General features: G+C 40.5%; 1 protein-coding gene across 2 annotated transcripts in view; it reads left to right on the forward strand.

Annotated features, from left to right (window-relative positions):
* Positions 1-2,320: 2,320 nt before the first annotated feature.
* The window catches only part of tiam1a (TIAM Rac1 associated GEF 1a), a 60,596-nt gene continuing 47,655 nt past the window's right edge, over positions 2,321-15,261 (forward strand). For both annotated transcript variants that reach the window (XM_026941745.3, XM_034312503.2), the window contains exon 1: positions 2,321-2,648. The gene's annotated coding sequence lies outside the window, so the exon portion shown is untranslated. The remainder of the gene's footprint in view (positions 2,649-15,261) is intronic.

The following is a 15,261-nucleotide window of genomic DNA, read 5'->3' on the forward strand; positions in this document are numbered from 1 at the left end:
CATTTTGAAGGAAAATCCTGCAGTTTCAGTCATTCTTCTGTGTGCATGTCTTAACACGCTCAACAGCTGTCACTGCACACACTGAGTCTGACTGCTATAATGCGGTGTGAATTTGGCACCCATTCTTCAGTGTATTGTCGTTGAATACTTGCCATTCAAAGCTACTGTTTTATGTCATCTCTGCCTCCCTTTCACATGGATATACAGCTCCTTGCGTGCTGGAATGTCACCCACGCCTAGACGCCTGGATGGTGTGTCCTCCTTGTCACTGTAGTGTATAGAGGAAGTGAATCCCAGTCAAATCTGGAGCATATAGATATATAGCTGCTAGATGGTTTCTGACTGAAACCTTGTGTTTGGAGTTAATTTGATTTTGACTGTAATTTGTATATTTGATTTTTTTTCCCATTTTTTTTTTAGAAATATACTAATGATAGAATTGTTTGTCAATAGTAAGAAATTGTAGCTTATTGAGAAATCACTCAAGCCTTCACCTCATCCTCTTCTTCACCCAGTGCCACTATTACATTATCATTAGCACTGAGTAGTTTTCCAGCTATTTAAATAATCTTAGAATGGGCGCAGTATAAACATTACCTGTCCAGCCAGCTTTATTGCTGTAGCTTATGCAGACATAAGCTCTTAATACATCAGGCACAATATACAGAGCTCAGATAGAATACACAAGAGTAGCATATCTACCTTGCATTGTTATTATGAGACACAGGATAGTAGAACATCACAGTGCTGAACACAGGATAACAATACATGATTCCATCAATTTAACCCTTTAACAACCAGGAGACTGACAGATCTATGTATTAGTTTCGCTGTATTTACGTTCACACTAGCAAGCAAAAAGTCGCTTGTGTCCTTGTAGTTTGTCTCTTGCAGGCACATAGTGAGTGTTACTGTTGTTGCATGTAAGTGTAGTTCCATTGAGAAACAGTAGTAGCTATATATAAAACTACAGTGCACTTATGATGCACAAATTACACAAAGTAATACAGTAATGCAGTAATAAGTATTAAAATTGGCTTCATACAAAGCAAGCCAACTCTACTAGCTACATACAATCTGCAGAGTCACAAATGACATCTGCTACTTCCTTCCAAGCTTTATTTTCCTTCATAATGTCTCTATGCACAATTAATAAGAGGTACATAGGTATATGACGGGGTTAGATGAAACCACGGTTATACGTTTTGCTTCCATTTTTTGGGAGTGAAACAGTAAATGGGAACTAATTGCAGGTAGGAACTAAAGCTGTGACCCAAAGTTTGAGTTGGAGCTTTATAGTACAAAAGGGTTAGCTGACCTCTGTGGTTTATATACTATTCACTCCATTCTGCCTTATTTTATTCATTTTCTCTGATCACTATACCCGAGTTTTGCACTGTGCTCTTAGCAGTGCATTTCCCCTTAAATTATCTTTTAGATATAGAGCAGTTATCTGTTAGATATAGAGCAGTTATCTCTCTGCATATCTATCTATCTAATCACATGCATCATGTTGATGGACAGAAACACTCAAGTCCACAGGCAAACCTCAGGGGTGTGTGTGTGTGTGTGTGTGTGTGTGTGTGTGTGTTCTTAACAGCTAGAGATAGAAAAGCTAGAAGTGTTCACTCCCTGAATTCTTTCTTCTGTTGAGGTGAAACTCAACAGAATGAAATGTGCTTATAGCGTTTAACTTTGTCAGCATTGCTACATCAACAGCGTAGCATGTGACGTCTGTAGAAGGGTGTTAATTTCAGGTTTTTTCACTGGCAGGAGTCCAATATGTGCTGATCTCGCAGCCAACGAAGAAAACAACTGATCAGTGTTCCTAGCCATCCATGGTTACTCATTTACCAGCAGTTACAGTAACAATAATAGAGTTTGTTCGAACTGTGACCATTCCCTTCAGGTTCCTGTGGTTTAAAATGCATGGGCGTGTGAGAGAGACGTTTTCCCACGCTCTCCCTGTTTCCAGATAAGAAAGCAGCTAAATGATAATGTGATCAGCTTGCTTAAGGATATCTCTTTACTTACTTTAACGCAGCGTGGAAAAGAGGGAGGTCTTTTAAAAGAGGCAGCCATCCGTGAAGTGTGTCTGTGTGAGTGCATGCTTTTTCCTCGCTTTTTCTCTGATATAGAGCTTTTGCTAGCTCGCTTTAGAAAGTTCTCTTGTTACTTCAGTGGAACAGAAAATTTACAAATGCAAACTTTAGTCTGTGGGAGTCACGTGACCTGGAGGCAAAGTGCCAGACTGCATGCTGGCAGTCGATTCTCGATCCAGGGGAGGTGAGACTGGAGAAGGGGAGTGAAGGAGGGAGAGAGAAAGAGGGGGAGGAGAGAGGAGGGTGGAGCAAGAGAACAAGTGAGTGAGTGAGAGAGTGAGAGAGGGAAACACACACACACCCTCTACACGCCAGCTCTTACCGGATAGACTACTCTACTCCACACATGGTTGGAGAAACAAGAGTAACACTGTGGAGATAGAAGAAGAGAAAGAGAAGGAGGAATGCCAGCTCATGGTGGAACCTACAGCTTTACAGCTTTAATCTACAGCTCTACAGCTGGGGATCTAACTGACCTGCAGTTCTTTCTTTCATAAAAGAGGAGAGCCAGAGATCAGAGGAGCTGCATTTCTTGGACTTTTAGAGGTACACACAAATCATAAGTGTATTTTAAATAGTCTGAATAGTCTTTTGGTGCTTCTTTGCTTTCTTTAACACTTGTGCTTTATTTTTGCATCTATTACTACTGTGTGTGTGTGTGTGTGTGTGTGTGTGTGTGTGTGTGGGCTAGATAACACGTTTTGTTATTTTAAAACTGTTTCACATTGTTCTTGAAGCTTCCCTACAAGTGATTGCTACCTTTTGTTGGACAACTGGTGGCTTTATGTGTGTGCGTGTGTGTGTGTGTGTGTGTGTGTGTGTGTGTGTGGCCAGCATTGTTTTGGGTGGAGGTGCGGGTCTTTGAACCAAAGTGCCGTGTGGTTGTAAAGCCCCTGCCTCCAGACGGAGGTGTTAGAGATGAGTAGAGGGGGAGCACGCTCATCTGTCTCTTTCTTGCATGCATGCTCTGTGTGTGCAGTCAATATGTGGAGTCAATGGAGTGAAATCTATCTTCTGTCTCACTCACTTCCACCCTAACTTTTTAAATTGCATTGCAAGAGAGTGACAGGTCTCCTGAGTGTGTACTGGAAGTGCTGTGTTTATCTGAACCTGTCAAAACTGGAGCCATCCCAGAACTCAGAGAGTGTGCTGCCTCGTTTCACACTCTTGGCTGTATCTTGGTTTGATGTCTCAGCTGTACTGTACTCTGACCTTCAGTGTGTGTGGGTCTGAGGTTTTTTTTTTCCTTAAAGTGGATAAGTAATGTGGATAGATGTATTTACATATTTCACAAGATTTCCAGCCTGTTTTGTAACTCAGAACTCAAAAAGAGAGAGGGGAGAGAGAGGAAGATGAGATGATGTAAAAGGAAGTCAAACTGGGAGGGATGGAGGGTAGTGTGTAGGAAACGGAAAGATGAGAGAGGCAAAGATCAGGAAGGAAATAAAAACAGAGAGTAAATGGTGGGAATAGAAGACAGGGGTCATAAGATGAAGATCATGTGAACGCAGAGAGAAAGAGAGAGACACGACTATGATCTTGTTGGGGTCATTAGGTTGCTGCTGTAAGTCTCGGCTGTGCAGCGTCACTGCAGGCACCCAGACACACGCGGGGGGATAGAGAGAGAGAGAGAGAGAGAGAGAGAGAGAGAGAGAGAGGGGGGGGGGGGGGGGGGGGACATTTGATTTCAGTGATATTTTTATCATCTTCCTTTTGATCCTCATACAGCTTACAAATGACAATCAAAGGAAGTGACTGACCACAACGAACAACACTGTAGTGCTTATTACATTTGTGTTTATGACTACAGTGTTTATTATCAATGTCATTTAACTGTGTTTAAAGATCCATTATAAAGCCATTTGAAGTGCAAAGTATGAAAGAAAGAAAATGAGGGAGAGCTAGACGAGAGGGGGATAAAGGATGACTGTAAAGACACAAAAGAGAGAAAGAAACACAGAAAGTGTGCCACGACTGGCTTTTCAATATAGTTCAATATGAAACAGAGCTTGAAGGCGAAAGAGAATGCATGAGAGAGACAAAGAGTGATAGAAAGAATGAGAGGAGGAGAAAGAAACAGACTTGCTCCTAGACTTTAAACATGTTCTGTCTCACACTCTACTTCTGAATGGAATTGCTTACTGTGCAGTGTGGTGGAGGAGAGCCAACCCAAACAAAGACCTGCTGCCTCTCCTCCACTCCACACAGAGGAGAGTTAAGAGACAATGAGCTACAATTGTGTGTGTGTGTGTGTGTTAGAAAGAGAGAGAGAGAGAGAGAGAGAGAGCTTGTGTGTATATGCCTGTGTGTACTGCTGACTCTAGTTTTAGTGTTGGCTGTGTTTGGGTAGCTTCTTTTAGAAAGTGCCTGCTCTTTATCACACTCCAGTTGCCCTGGCGTTGTGACATACACACACACAGACACACACATATATTCGTCTTACTATCCTTGTGAGGACATTCCATTGCCATAATTATTAATACAGCTAATTAATGCTATGCTGCACCTAAACTTAACCCCAACCTTAACCTCAACAGCCAATAGGCTCTTTATTTATTTATTTTTTTTGGTTGACAATATGGTTTCCCTAGTGGCGAGCAGAAAAAATGTTTCCACAAGGTCAAAACTGTCATCCTTATTGTGACTTTTGGTCCCCACCGTGATATAAAAACATGCCTGCATACACATACGCTGCAGACAGAAGATTACGCTCAGCAAGCACACTCCTTCCCTTCCAAACGGTTGGCCTTATCAGCTCTTTTCTATCACAGTCACAACTCATTGTGGCTCAGTCTGGATGTCTGACTTGGTGCTTTAAACACATTTTCTTCAAATGTAGATTATCTGGGGAATTGGGTTGTATTTTATCAGAGTTGTGCATGTGACTTGTGCAAAATGTAAAACATGTTGAGATAAGGTTAAATAGATACTAGGCAAATTTTTTCTGACAGATCGGAATGTACTGCGTAGCTACAACATTTAGATGCTTGATAGGGATGGTGTGTATGTGTGGAAATAAATGACATTTTGGCCACGTGGTTGCTCCCCATGATGAAACCTGATGTTTGAGCTATCATTTGAAAAACTAGAAGAGTAAAAAGATATGGTTACTGGGTTAAAGTTAGGGTTATGTGTAGAGTTAGGCATAGTATTATCTAGCTATTGTAATACACAGGTCAGTGGAAATATCCTACATATACAGCAGTGTGTGTGCTGTGTGTGAAAGAGATGCAGAGGATCTGATCTGAGTGCACAGGAACCCTGAAGCGACTTCACTCGAGCCTTCTGCCCCAGTGGAGAAAGGTGCATTAGGGTGCGAGGTGGGGGTGGAGAGAGGCTGTGAAAGCATGTCTATGTAGGTGTGTGTGTGTGTGTGTGTGAGAGAGAGAGAGAGAGAGAGAATGAGGTGGTTGGATGATGTTTCTTAAATGGGTCATAGCATTGCCACAGTATGTCTAAAGCACACCTTAATGAAGTCAATAAGGCACCACGCCGTGTGTGTGTGTGTGAGAGAGAGAGAGAGAAAGAGAGATAAAGAGAGATAGAGAGTCTCTTTATAGTGACCTAGTTTTTCACACTGCTTTTATGCCACAGTCACATCACTTAATATAATCCATGTGTTATTTTCCTCAACTGCAGAGAAACTGATACACAAAGATAGGTGTTGACTTACAGAGAGTAAGAATAGAATATTTAAAAAAAAATTAACATGTTGCACTCAAATTAAATCAATAACGCAACTCTTGTGTTATCTTGTCCAAATTTCCTCCTTCGTCCTTTATCAGCTCCATGAATGAATGAGCTGCACGTGTTCTGGGCTTCCTGACCTCCCCTGCTGCTTCCTCCTCTCTTAAGCTAATGTGTGTCTTCCTAATGCGCCGTGTCCCCCCGCCTCAGTATTAGCATAGGAGTGTAGCTGTTTAAGCAAAATCACCCAGAGGGGGGAGCGGGAGGGGAAGAAAGGAGGAGGAGACACGAGGGAGGGGGTTGGGGGGTCTGGGGAGACGCTTTCTGGGGGAAAGAATCTGACATTTGAAAAAAGGCCCACAAATTTGTTTTCTCATCCTTTCCCTGCTTTGTATAATTAATGTGTCCTCTCTCTGCATCTCTTCACTCGTCCTCCACATTTGTCTCCTTTTTCTCCTATTCGTTACACGTTTTGAGAGAAGATGTGCCAAGTGAAGTGCATATATTCCCATAGGAACAGCAAAAACATAGAGAAACGTGTTACAGACAATAAGTTGTATTTTTATTGTAGCATTGTGTGTGTGTGTGTGCGTGTGTGAGAGAGAGAGAGAGAGAGAGAGAGAGAGGGAGAGATTCATTCTTCCACCAGCGTCCTGCAATGCCATTTGTCTGGTTTTACTGGCTGCATGCCAACAGTTCAGATTCATTTTGAAACAGTTTTAGGTATACGGACAGAACGCATACACACACACACACACACACACACACACACTGTAAATGAGCCATTATAATGGCTGGGATTAGTGCACTCCTGAGTAGTCCTTCACTGACCCAAACAGAGACTGTAGCCAATTCTTCTGTCCTCAGCTGAATCAACTTTGCATTTCACACCTACACACACAGTGGGTGATTTTTTCCACATTCCAAAACACTAGTTTTGATACATTCGTCACAGTGAAATCAGTAAAAGTGGGTGCTTGGATTAACATTTGTTCCATTGTCTGATTGGCTAATTTTGCAGTTTATATTGGCTGCAACAGTTCCAGTTTTCTGGCGCCAACACTTTTGGTACATTGTGCATTGAAAATAAAACTTTTGTGGAAGGGCTGGTGAATTACCCTTTGGCTACCAGATCAAAAAAAATATTCTATTATTTTCCAACATTTATCTCATCAAGTGGTTAACCGTTATTACATAATAACAGTTATTACATAATAAATTGCAAAATACTGACCTCAGATCACCACAGGCCCTTGCTTAATTTTTCTCACACCCCTTGTAACCGACTCAGAGGATTGACAAAGACCAGCTTGGGAGAGGAGCACAGCTGTAGACAAACCCATGGACCATTCTCTTACTTGGTTTAGATACTATAGCAGTTTGGTGACAGAGGTCAAAGAATAAAATGACACACACAGGAAGCCCACAGAAAAGAGAAATTGAGTCTATAAGTGTGTAAGAGTGTGTGTGTGCACAGAGGGAAGAGCTTTGATGAGGTTCTTTTCCACTCAGCTGCCTCTCTGTACAGTGTGAAATGATGAGCTCCAGAGTAAAGGGTATTTAACTGACTCACACACAGGAGTATGTCTGTGATCAAGCAGCTTTTGTGCACATTCATTTCAGTAACCTGTGGAGGAGATCAGATCATTTAATGGAAAGGTCTGAGATAGCAGCCTGTTTGACTTCTCAGCCCACATGTTTTGAGGCACTCCTATTGTTTGTGCTTCTGCACTGGTTGTTTTTTTTTTTTTTTTTTTTTTTTTTTTTTTTTGTATGTCTTCCCCCTTTGGGCTGGATCCTGCTGATGGAGGAGATCCTTTTTATTTCCAGTCCTTTGTGTGCTATTGCACTGGAACTTGACACAACACCCCCCCCCCCCTCCACCCACCCCCCCACCACAGCACTCAGATTGCAGTGTGTCTGTCACATATGTCTTGCAGTCAGGCTACCTGATCACCAAAATCGCCATTCTGCTTCCTGACGCAAGAGGCAGGAAGTCATGAAGGCCACAAAGGCCCATGTATCAGAATCTGAAGTGGACTTCCTCCTTTCAGCCTGTCAGACAGATAGGGTTTTTTTATGCAAACTGCAAAGTACAAGTTTGATCTCTTTATCTCGCAAATGTAAATTATTATGAAAATGTAATGCAGGATAATTCACTAGGGAGGAGAAAAGTTTAGCAGGTATAGCATTAGCAGAAAGGGTTTATAATTTTCCTTAATATTGATTGTTACAGAACAATATGATTGTTCTGGCTGTAAATACTGTATTTACATGGTTCTGTATCTTATATATAATGCTTATTACATAATATATTATGCATCATGTAATGTCAGTGTTTATTTTACAGGGAAATGTTGTGATATTACATCATGCGTTTAGAGAACATTGCAGGAACTAAATTTCTGTAATGGTACAGCCTTCATATAAACTTCCATCAGCATTACAACTCTAAGAACTTCTGATTCCTAGAATGTTTAATTAATCAAGTTTTCTGATCGCAATGTTGTGTGAGAAACAGTCTAAAAACATTGTGGAGTAATCAGGTACTGCATTACTATTACACCCTTGCAGAACATTCCAGGAGTGTTAGTTCTGTTACATTACAGCCCAACCTTCTCAGAACCCACTGAACAAATTACTGAACGTTCTGCTAATGTTCTCAGTTAGCTGGACACTTCTAGCAGTTGACAAATAGGACAGAATTTCTCACGAGTGAATATATGGTTTGGTGTGGATTGCTAAAGGAGTGTTGTTAGTTTGTTGATGAAAAGCAACAGTGTGTGAATTGTGTGTTTGTGGCTGACACATGCTCAGCCTGAGTGCCTGCTGTAGGAGATCACAGCCCAGAGGTGAGGAGTGGGAGAGGTGTGTATGTGCGCAGTTATGTGTGAGATTCATGGTTTTATATAGATATGAGAGTGTGAGTGTGATGGGACTCTCAGTAAGCTAGTGGTCTCAATTACACTGTAAGAAATCATATATTTACATGTACTTAATCACTGGCAATATTTATATATCAGCAATAACGCAATTTAAATACTGTTGTCAGGGTTGTACTCGACCACACACACACAAACACACACACACACACACACACAGATGAACAGATAAGCCTGGCTGTTGTCTTCTCTTCAGTGAAGTTTAATGCTAGGATGAGTCTATTGTGATTCAAATCTACACTCAGCTCTCATTACAAGATGAACACAAAACCACAATGACTGACTGTTTAACAGGTAACGTTTGCAAGTGTGTGTCACAAAAACACCATCCTACGATGGCTGCTACTATTTAAGAAAAGATTGCACATTCTTTTAGTAATGGCAGACTGGATCTAATCTTATTTATGGAGACAATGTTGTCCAATAACGCTAGTCTACTTGAAAGTGTTGAACTCTCTGTAACTCTCTTTGAGCATTTGACTGTCTCGGAGAACTTTTAGTGAGTGTGTGTGTGTGTGTGTGTGTGTGTCTTCATTGTTTGTGTGTGACATTCTGATCTTCTCCAGGGCCAAAACAAAAGCTGCAGTCTTACACCTCCTTCTCCGCCTTTTCCTCTCCTTTCTTCTTTTCTACATGCACTTTGTTTGCAGACAGTGCATGTTGACCCAGGTGCAGCAGAACGGGAGAACCCTCATTCCTCCTCTTTAAAATGCTCCCTCTTAACCCCCTGCCCACCCCCATCTTGCCTGGTCTTGCCAGGGCTTGTATGAACATGGCCCATCAGCTGTGGGAATTTCTATGATCTGCTCTCAGGTGTGTTAGGTGTGTCCATGTGAACATCTCCCACTCCTCTCTCTGTCTCTCTTACTAAATGTCTGCCCTGTGTATGAAAGCCTAGTAGCAAAACCAGCTTGTGATGTTACTATAGTGTGTGTACATAAGTGTGTTTGTTAGAATCAAATTTGCTATACGCCCTTCACGAAACTAGCAGCTCCTAAAAAGGAGCAGCTCTTATTTTGCGTGTGCATACAGGTCAAGTAAGGAAAAACTGAGGAAGAAAGAGACAGAGATGAATATATTATTAGAATAACACAGACATTTCATCTATCTGGAATTTTGTCATTGAAGGCATTGAACAAAGCATTGAACTTTTCATTTACTTCATTTACTTCATTTACTTTCATTTCGTTTTTGCTTCTTCTTCTGACTCACAGCTCCATGTCCTCAAGTTTGATCCTGAGCTTGGATTACTGTCTCTGTGGAGTTTTGCATGTTCTTGCTGTGTCTGTGTTGGTTTCCTCTGTGTTCTCTGGTTTCCTCCAACTTTACGCTACACTAAAATTAAGTCTAAGTGTAAATGAGTGTGTGAATGTGTGTACATGGTGCCCTGCAATGGAATGGTGTCCCATCCAGAGTGGATTCCCGCCTCACACCTTGTGCATCCGGGAGAAACTCTGGATCCACAGCAATCCTGCTAGATAAAGCAGTTACAGAAGATGAATGAATGAATGAATGAATGAATGAACTTTGCTTATCATGAATAACATTGTTCTTTGTTCATTTATGTTACTGGCAAAAAGCTAACATCTACATGCCAATTGTTAAATTGAACGTAGAGGTATTATCCAGATCATACTCCAGTAATACTCCCATCATAAGTAGTGTGATTTGTTGTGATATTGAAAAAAAAATCTAATTGGCCTCACATCTCTGCAGCAATTGTCTAGTAGTTTTTGAATTACGAAACTTGTAAGAAGTTTAACAATTTTATCAACAGAGAGGTGCAGTAGTGTTGATAAATCCTACACTGTTTTATTTTCGCAATTTAGTCTAAACTATCAAGTGATGTGTTTTGGGTTGGTTGGAGGTATCTTCCTCTTTTATCAGCTACTGCTTATTATAGAGTCAGCATTTTAGCACTTGCATCTTATCTTATCTGAATTTATATTTGAACTAAATAGAATTTAAGGTAGCGTGGAAAAAAATCAACATCCTCAGTCGAGGTCACACCAACACATGAAACATACTCACTAACAAAAGTTTGCCACCATTTTGTCTGAACAGTGAACAAAATACTCGCTACCTTCTGGTAATCACCCAACCCATTATTTGATGGAAATGAAAGAACCTTGTATGATTCTAAAAAACACCATGAAAGTTTATTTTAGCCAATTCTCAGAACCATGCTGATGAAGCAGAATTCTTTAGCAACAGCTTGCTTTAGCGAGTAACTGCATGTTTATGTGCTGAAAGTGAAGTTTGCATGTTGGCAGGTGTTGGAGAGCCGCCTTAGGACTTGTCCTGGGAAGACAGTGCTTCTTCTTCTTTCAGCTGCTCCGGTTAGGGGTCGCCACAGCAGATCACCCGTCTCCATTATGGAAATATGGTTTATGATTCACATATCTGACCCAGGTTTTACGCCGGATGCCCTTCCTGACGCAACCCTCCATTTTATCCTGGCTAGGGACCGGCACTGAGAGTGAACTGAGAGTGCACTAGCTTGTGCAACCCCAGTGGCTGAGTTTGATGCCTATGCTCTTCCAACTGAGCTAGCTCCTGGGAAGACAATTAAATCCTATTAATAAAAACCAACATGGAATTAGACTAAAAAGTCACTTAAAATGAGAGAAAGCATGTATACAGTCAGTACTATTCTGTTTAAAAGATTCTTCTTCTCTGTATCACTCTCTGCATCGTTCTTTCTTTTTGTTTAATTCTAGAAAGCTTTATTGAGGTTGTAGTTACATAACTGCCTAAACAGCAATTATTACAGTAAAACTTTCAAAAAGTTAGCCTTCTTTCCTACTTCTAATTTCCATTTTTTTATCCAGGGAGCTGCAGTGTGCTGAGTAAACACTCCTAATGGCAGGTGATTAAGCCGCTGTGTCTGCATCTTTCCCACTCACAGTCTTTACCGCTCTGCTGAAAACCTGTTCCAACTCTCCCCAGTTTCTCCTGTGACTTTTAGCAAAGCTTTTGCTTCTAGTTTGAGAGAGTTTGGATTTTGTCACAGTGGTGTTTCAGGCATGCTGCCTTACTAGGCAATGAGGCTTGTAAATATAATGCAAAAAAAAAAAAGATCTCAAATGATGAAAATGCATTAAAACTAGAATCTCAGTGCTGTTCCCTTCATTAATTTATTAAACCAGTCAGACAGCTTCCCTGTCTCAGTCTGTGTCTCCCTGTTCGAGTGTGTATCTGTGTGTGTGTCTCAGGCTGCAGGGCTTTGTTCAGGCGTGTCAGTGGGAGAGTGTTAATGATAAGTTCCCTTAGCCAAACTCCTTCTCTCTGAACAGCCGAAGGGCCCATCTGTGCTCCCCCTACAATACCCCCTCCCCACCCTGCACGCTCTTCTTCTCCTCTTCTCCTGCATGTCATCACTCCATCACTGCACGCTCCCCTCTGCTCTCTAAAAGAGAGGACAGAAATTAGCCCCATTCTCACACCATCTCCCCCTACTTCACTGTAACCAGGTAACCACCATCCAGTTGTCTGTATGTGTGTGTGTGTGTGGGTGTGTGTGTGTGTGTGTGGATGTAGACGTGAATTTCACGAAATAGGCATATTCAGAGATGCTTTCAAGGCAGCTATATACAACATTGAATTAGATTAAGCCATTTAACACAATCAGTTACAGAAAACGGAATGAAGCTTTGCAAAAACATGCAGCAGAAAATAATCACAATTAAAATAAAAATGCAGAACATTCAAAGTTTGTTGAACTCCTTTTGCCTTCAGGCCTAAAGAATTTCAGTATACAGCCTGCATATAGACCAAGAACCTAAAATAGACACAGTGGGTAAATCCAGCTATCAGATTTACCCATTTAACCAAATTAACCCTAGCTTAGTCTCAGTGATGGAATTTTATTTTATTTATTAATGATTATTACTTGTCGTATAAAGAAATGTGATTAACAATTTAATCAGTTGGCTTTATCCCTTTATGGTACAAACGGTAGTATAATAATGCACATAGACAGCAATATAATAACACAAAACACTGTAAGTACTGTAACACTGTAAGTATATTACATTTGTGTCTTCCTTTTAGTTAGTTATTTAATACCTTAAATAAATATACATGTATATATATATATATATATATATATATATATATATATATATATGTATATATATATATATATATATATACATATATAAACCTATTAATGAAATACTCAAATAGGTCATTAGACAAAACAATGTCGTATGTATAAGCATAATCCTTGTAGAATTATAATGTATTGTTCTGGATTAATGTACTAAATTTTGTAGTGGATAACATCATTATGGTATAATGTATGGTAGTGTTGCTGCCTCTGGGATCCTTGGTTCGATTTTGAGCTGAGCCTTCCCAGTAGGTGGACTGGCTCATATAAATTACCCATAAGTCTGAATGAGTATGTGAATGTGTGTGTGTGTGTGTGCATGGTGCCCTGTGATGGACTGGTTTGGTAGAGTTTCTTGAGTTGAGCTTATTGCCTGTCATTAGTATGAGCACTGAGGGAGCAGAGAGCTGTACAGTTTAATCTATGGTAAGCCCACGACTGGAGAGATGAACTGATGAGTCTGACTTTGAAGTGCCTGCAGTTGAATCCTAAACCTTCTGAGAGAATATAAATCAGAAATACTGTGTAAGGCCAGGCTACAGTGCTAATCTCTGTGACTTTGGGTAGAAGAGAGAAGTTAGTTTTAAAATGCTTCTTATACTGAATGTTTATAGTACACAGGAATTTGACATGACAAATCAGTGCAAGAATATTCCATATTCCATATATGACCCATGCATATATACAATATATTTCTAACAACTGACAGGAAATAATGATCCATTAAGTCATTCATTCACTCATTTTAACCCTTTATCTTGGTCAGGGCTATGGATACCAGGCCAGGATCACTGGGCACAAAGCCGGAATACACACAGAAAGGGACGTCAGTCTATCACAGGACAATGCGCACACATTCACACACTCATTTACACCTAATTAGCATAGCCATTGTACTGACTTGCATGTTTCTGGGAGGTGGGAGGAAACTGGAGAACTCGGAGGAAACCCACACAGACACAAGGGAGTACATGTGAAACTCCAAACACATAGAAACCTGAGCTCAGGACATGAGGCAGTAATTTATACTGATACTGTTGATATTCGGCACTGATGGTTACTGTTCACAACATCAGATAGTAATTAAGGGGTCAATGAGAGTGTAAGACGGCAGACATGGCTTTGAAGCAGTACATGTGCAGACATGGAGGAGGTAGATATCTGCTTGTTTTATTAGAAATGGACAGTTAATATTTAGAACCCACTAGCCACTATCTACTTTTTCAACACTGTCCACATGTTAATGGTTTGGATTGACTTCAATGCAAGTTACACTTACTACATACACTACTTATTTCCTAGATCCATATTTTGGACTGAGTGCCATGCATCTTGATTATACAGTATAACCCTTAGTAATCTGTAATGAGAGCAGCTTTTGTGGTACCTCTTATGGTATATGCACTCCGCAAAATCCCCAGTGTTTAACATCTTAAATGAAAGCTTAAATGAAACTGTGTAAGACTGGGGATTGCTGTGTGTATACATCAGAACTGCATATATCTTTAGCATGTGTAGTTTTTGTGTAGGATGGGATTCCTTCTCCACATCTCTAAGCTAGAATGTTATAAGCTGGTCTTGGATTTGGTGTCACACATGTACCACCTAGTTCGTTCAGATTCACCTCCCTCATTTCCATTTGATTCAAGATGGAAATGTTGTGGTTGCAGTGTGTCATACATGTCTTTTACCAGCAAATGAGGCTTGAAGAGGGAAAATGGAAACATAAATTCACCAGAACCAGCATTGATACGCTTCTTATGAAAGAGCCAAAACTTGAGATACTGGAATCTCTCTCTCTCTCTCTCTCTCTCTCTCTCTCTCTCTCTCTCTCTCTCTCTCTGGCTCAAAGTCCCTTCCCCAACCCCCTCTTTTCATGTCAGCTTTGGGATTTTAGCTGTTCTCATCTTTACACTAAGCTTCGCTAAGAACAATGACTCTCCTTACTCCTCCCCACGCCAATGTGTTTTCCAAGCTGGGAATCCGATGTGGAATGTGGGAAGTAGAGACCTGACCTGAAGGCTCTAGGTGTAGCAGAGATTTAGAAGTGAAAGCAGTTAGTATGAGACTAAGATACACATTCTTCTTCAGTCAGAACATTTTTATTCACACGCAAAGCCGTCCTTAATTAATTAACAACATTATTTACTCCCTGATAGTAGTTTTTTGATAATGTAGTTTTTCGAGTTTTCACTGTATTTTCAGAAAGCATGATAATAAGAAAGTCACTGCAGAGGTAATGCAAGTGTTAAATTGGTTTTGCAACAACATTTTTTATTATCATTGCCTTCAGTTTTGTGTATTTGTATTCATTTTCTGCTCTTAAAAAAGGAGTCTACATTCTTTTAAAAATTTTGCAACATTACAAGGGACTCACCACACCTTTTTCCTCTTTCATTATTACCAATACCAGTATAGC

Source organism: Pangasianodon hypophthalmus, chromosome 17, assembly GCF_027358585.1.
Source record: "Pangasianodon hypophthalmus isolate fPanHyp1 chromosome 17, fPanHyp1.pri, whole genome shotgun sequence".
Classification (NCBI taxonomy): domain Eukaryota; kingdom Metazoa; phylum Chordata; class Actinopteri; order Siluriformes; family Pangasiidae; genus Pangasianodon; species Pangasianodon hypophthalmus.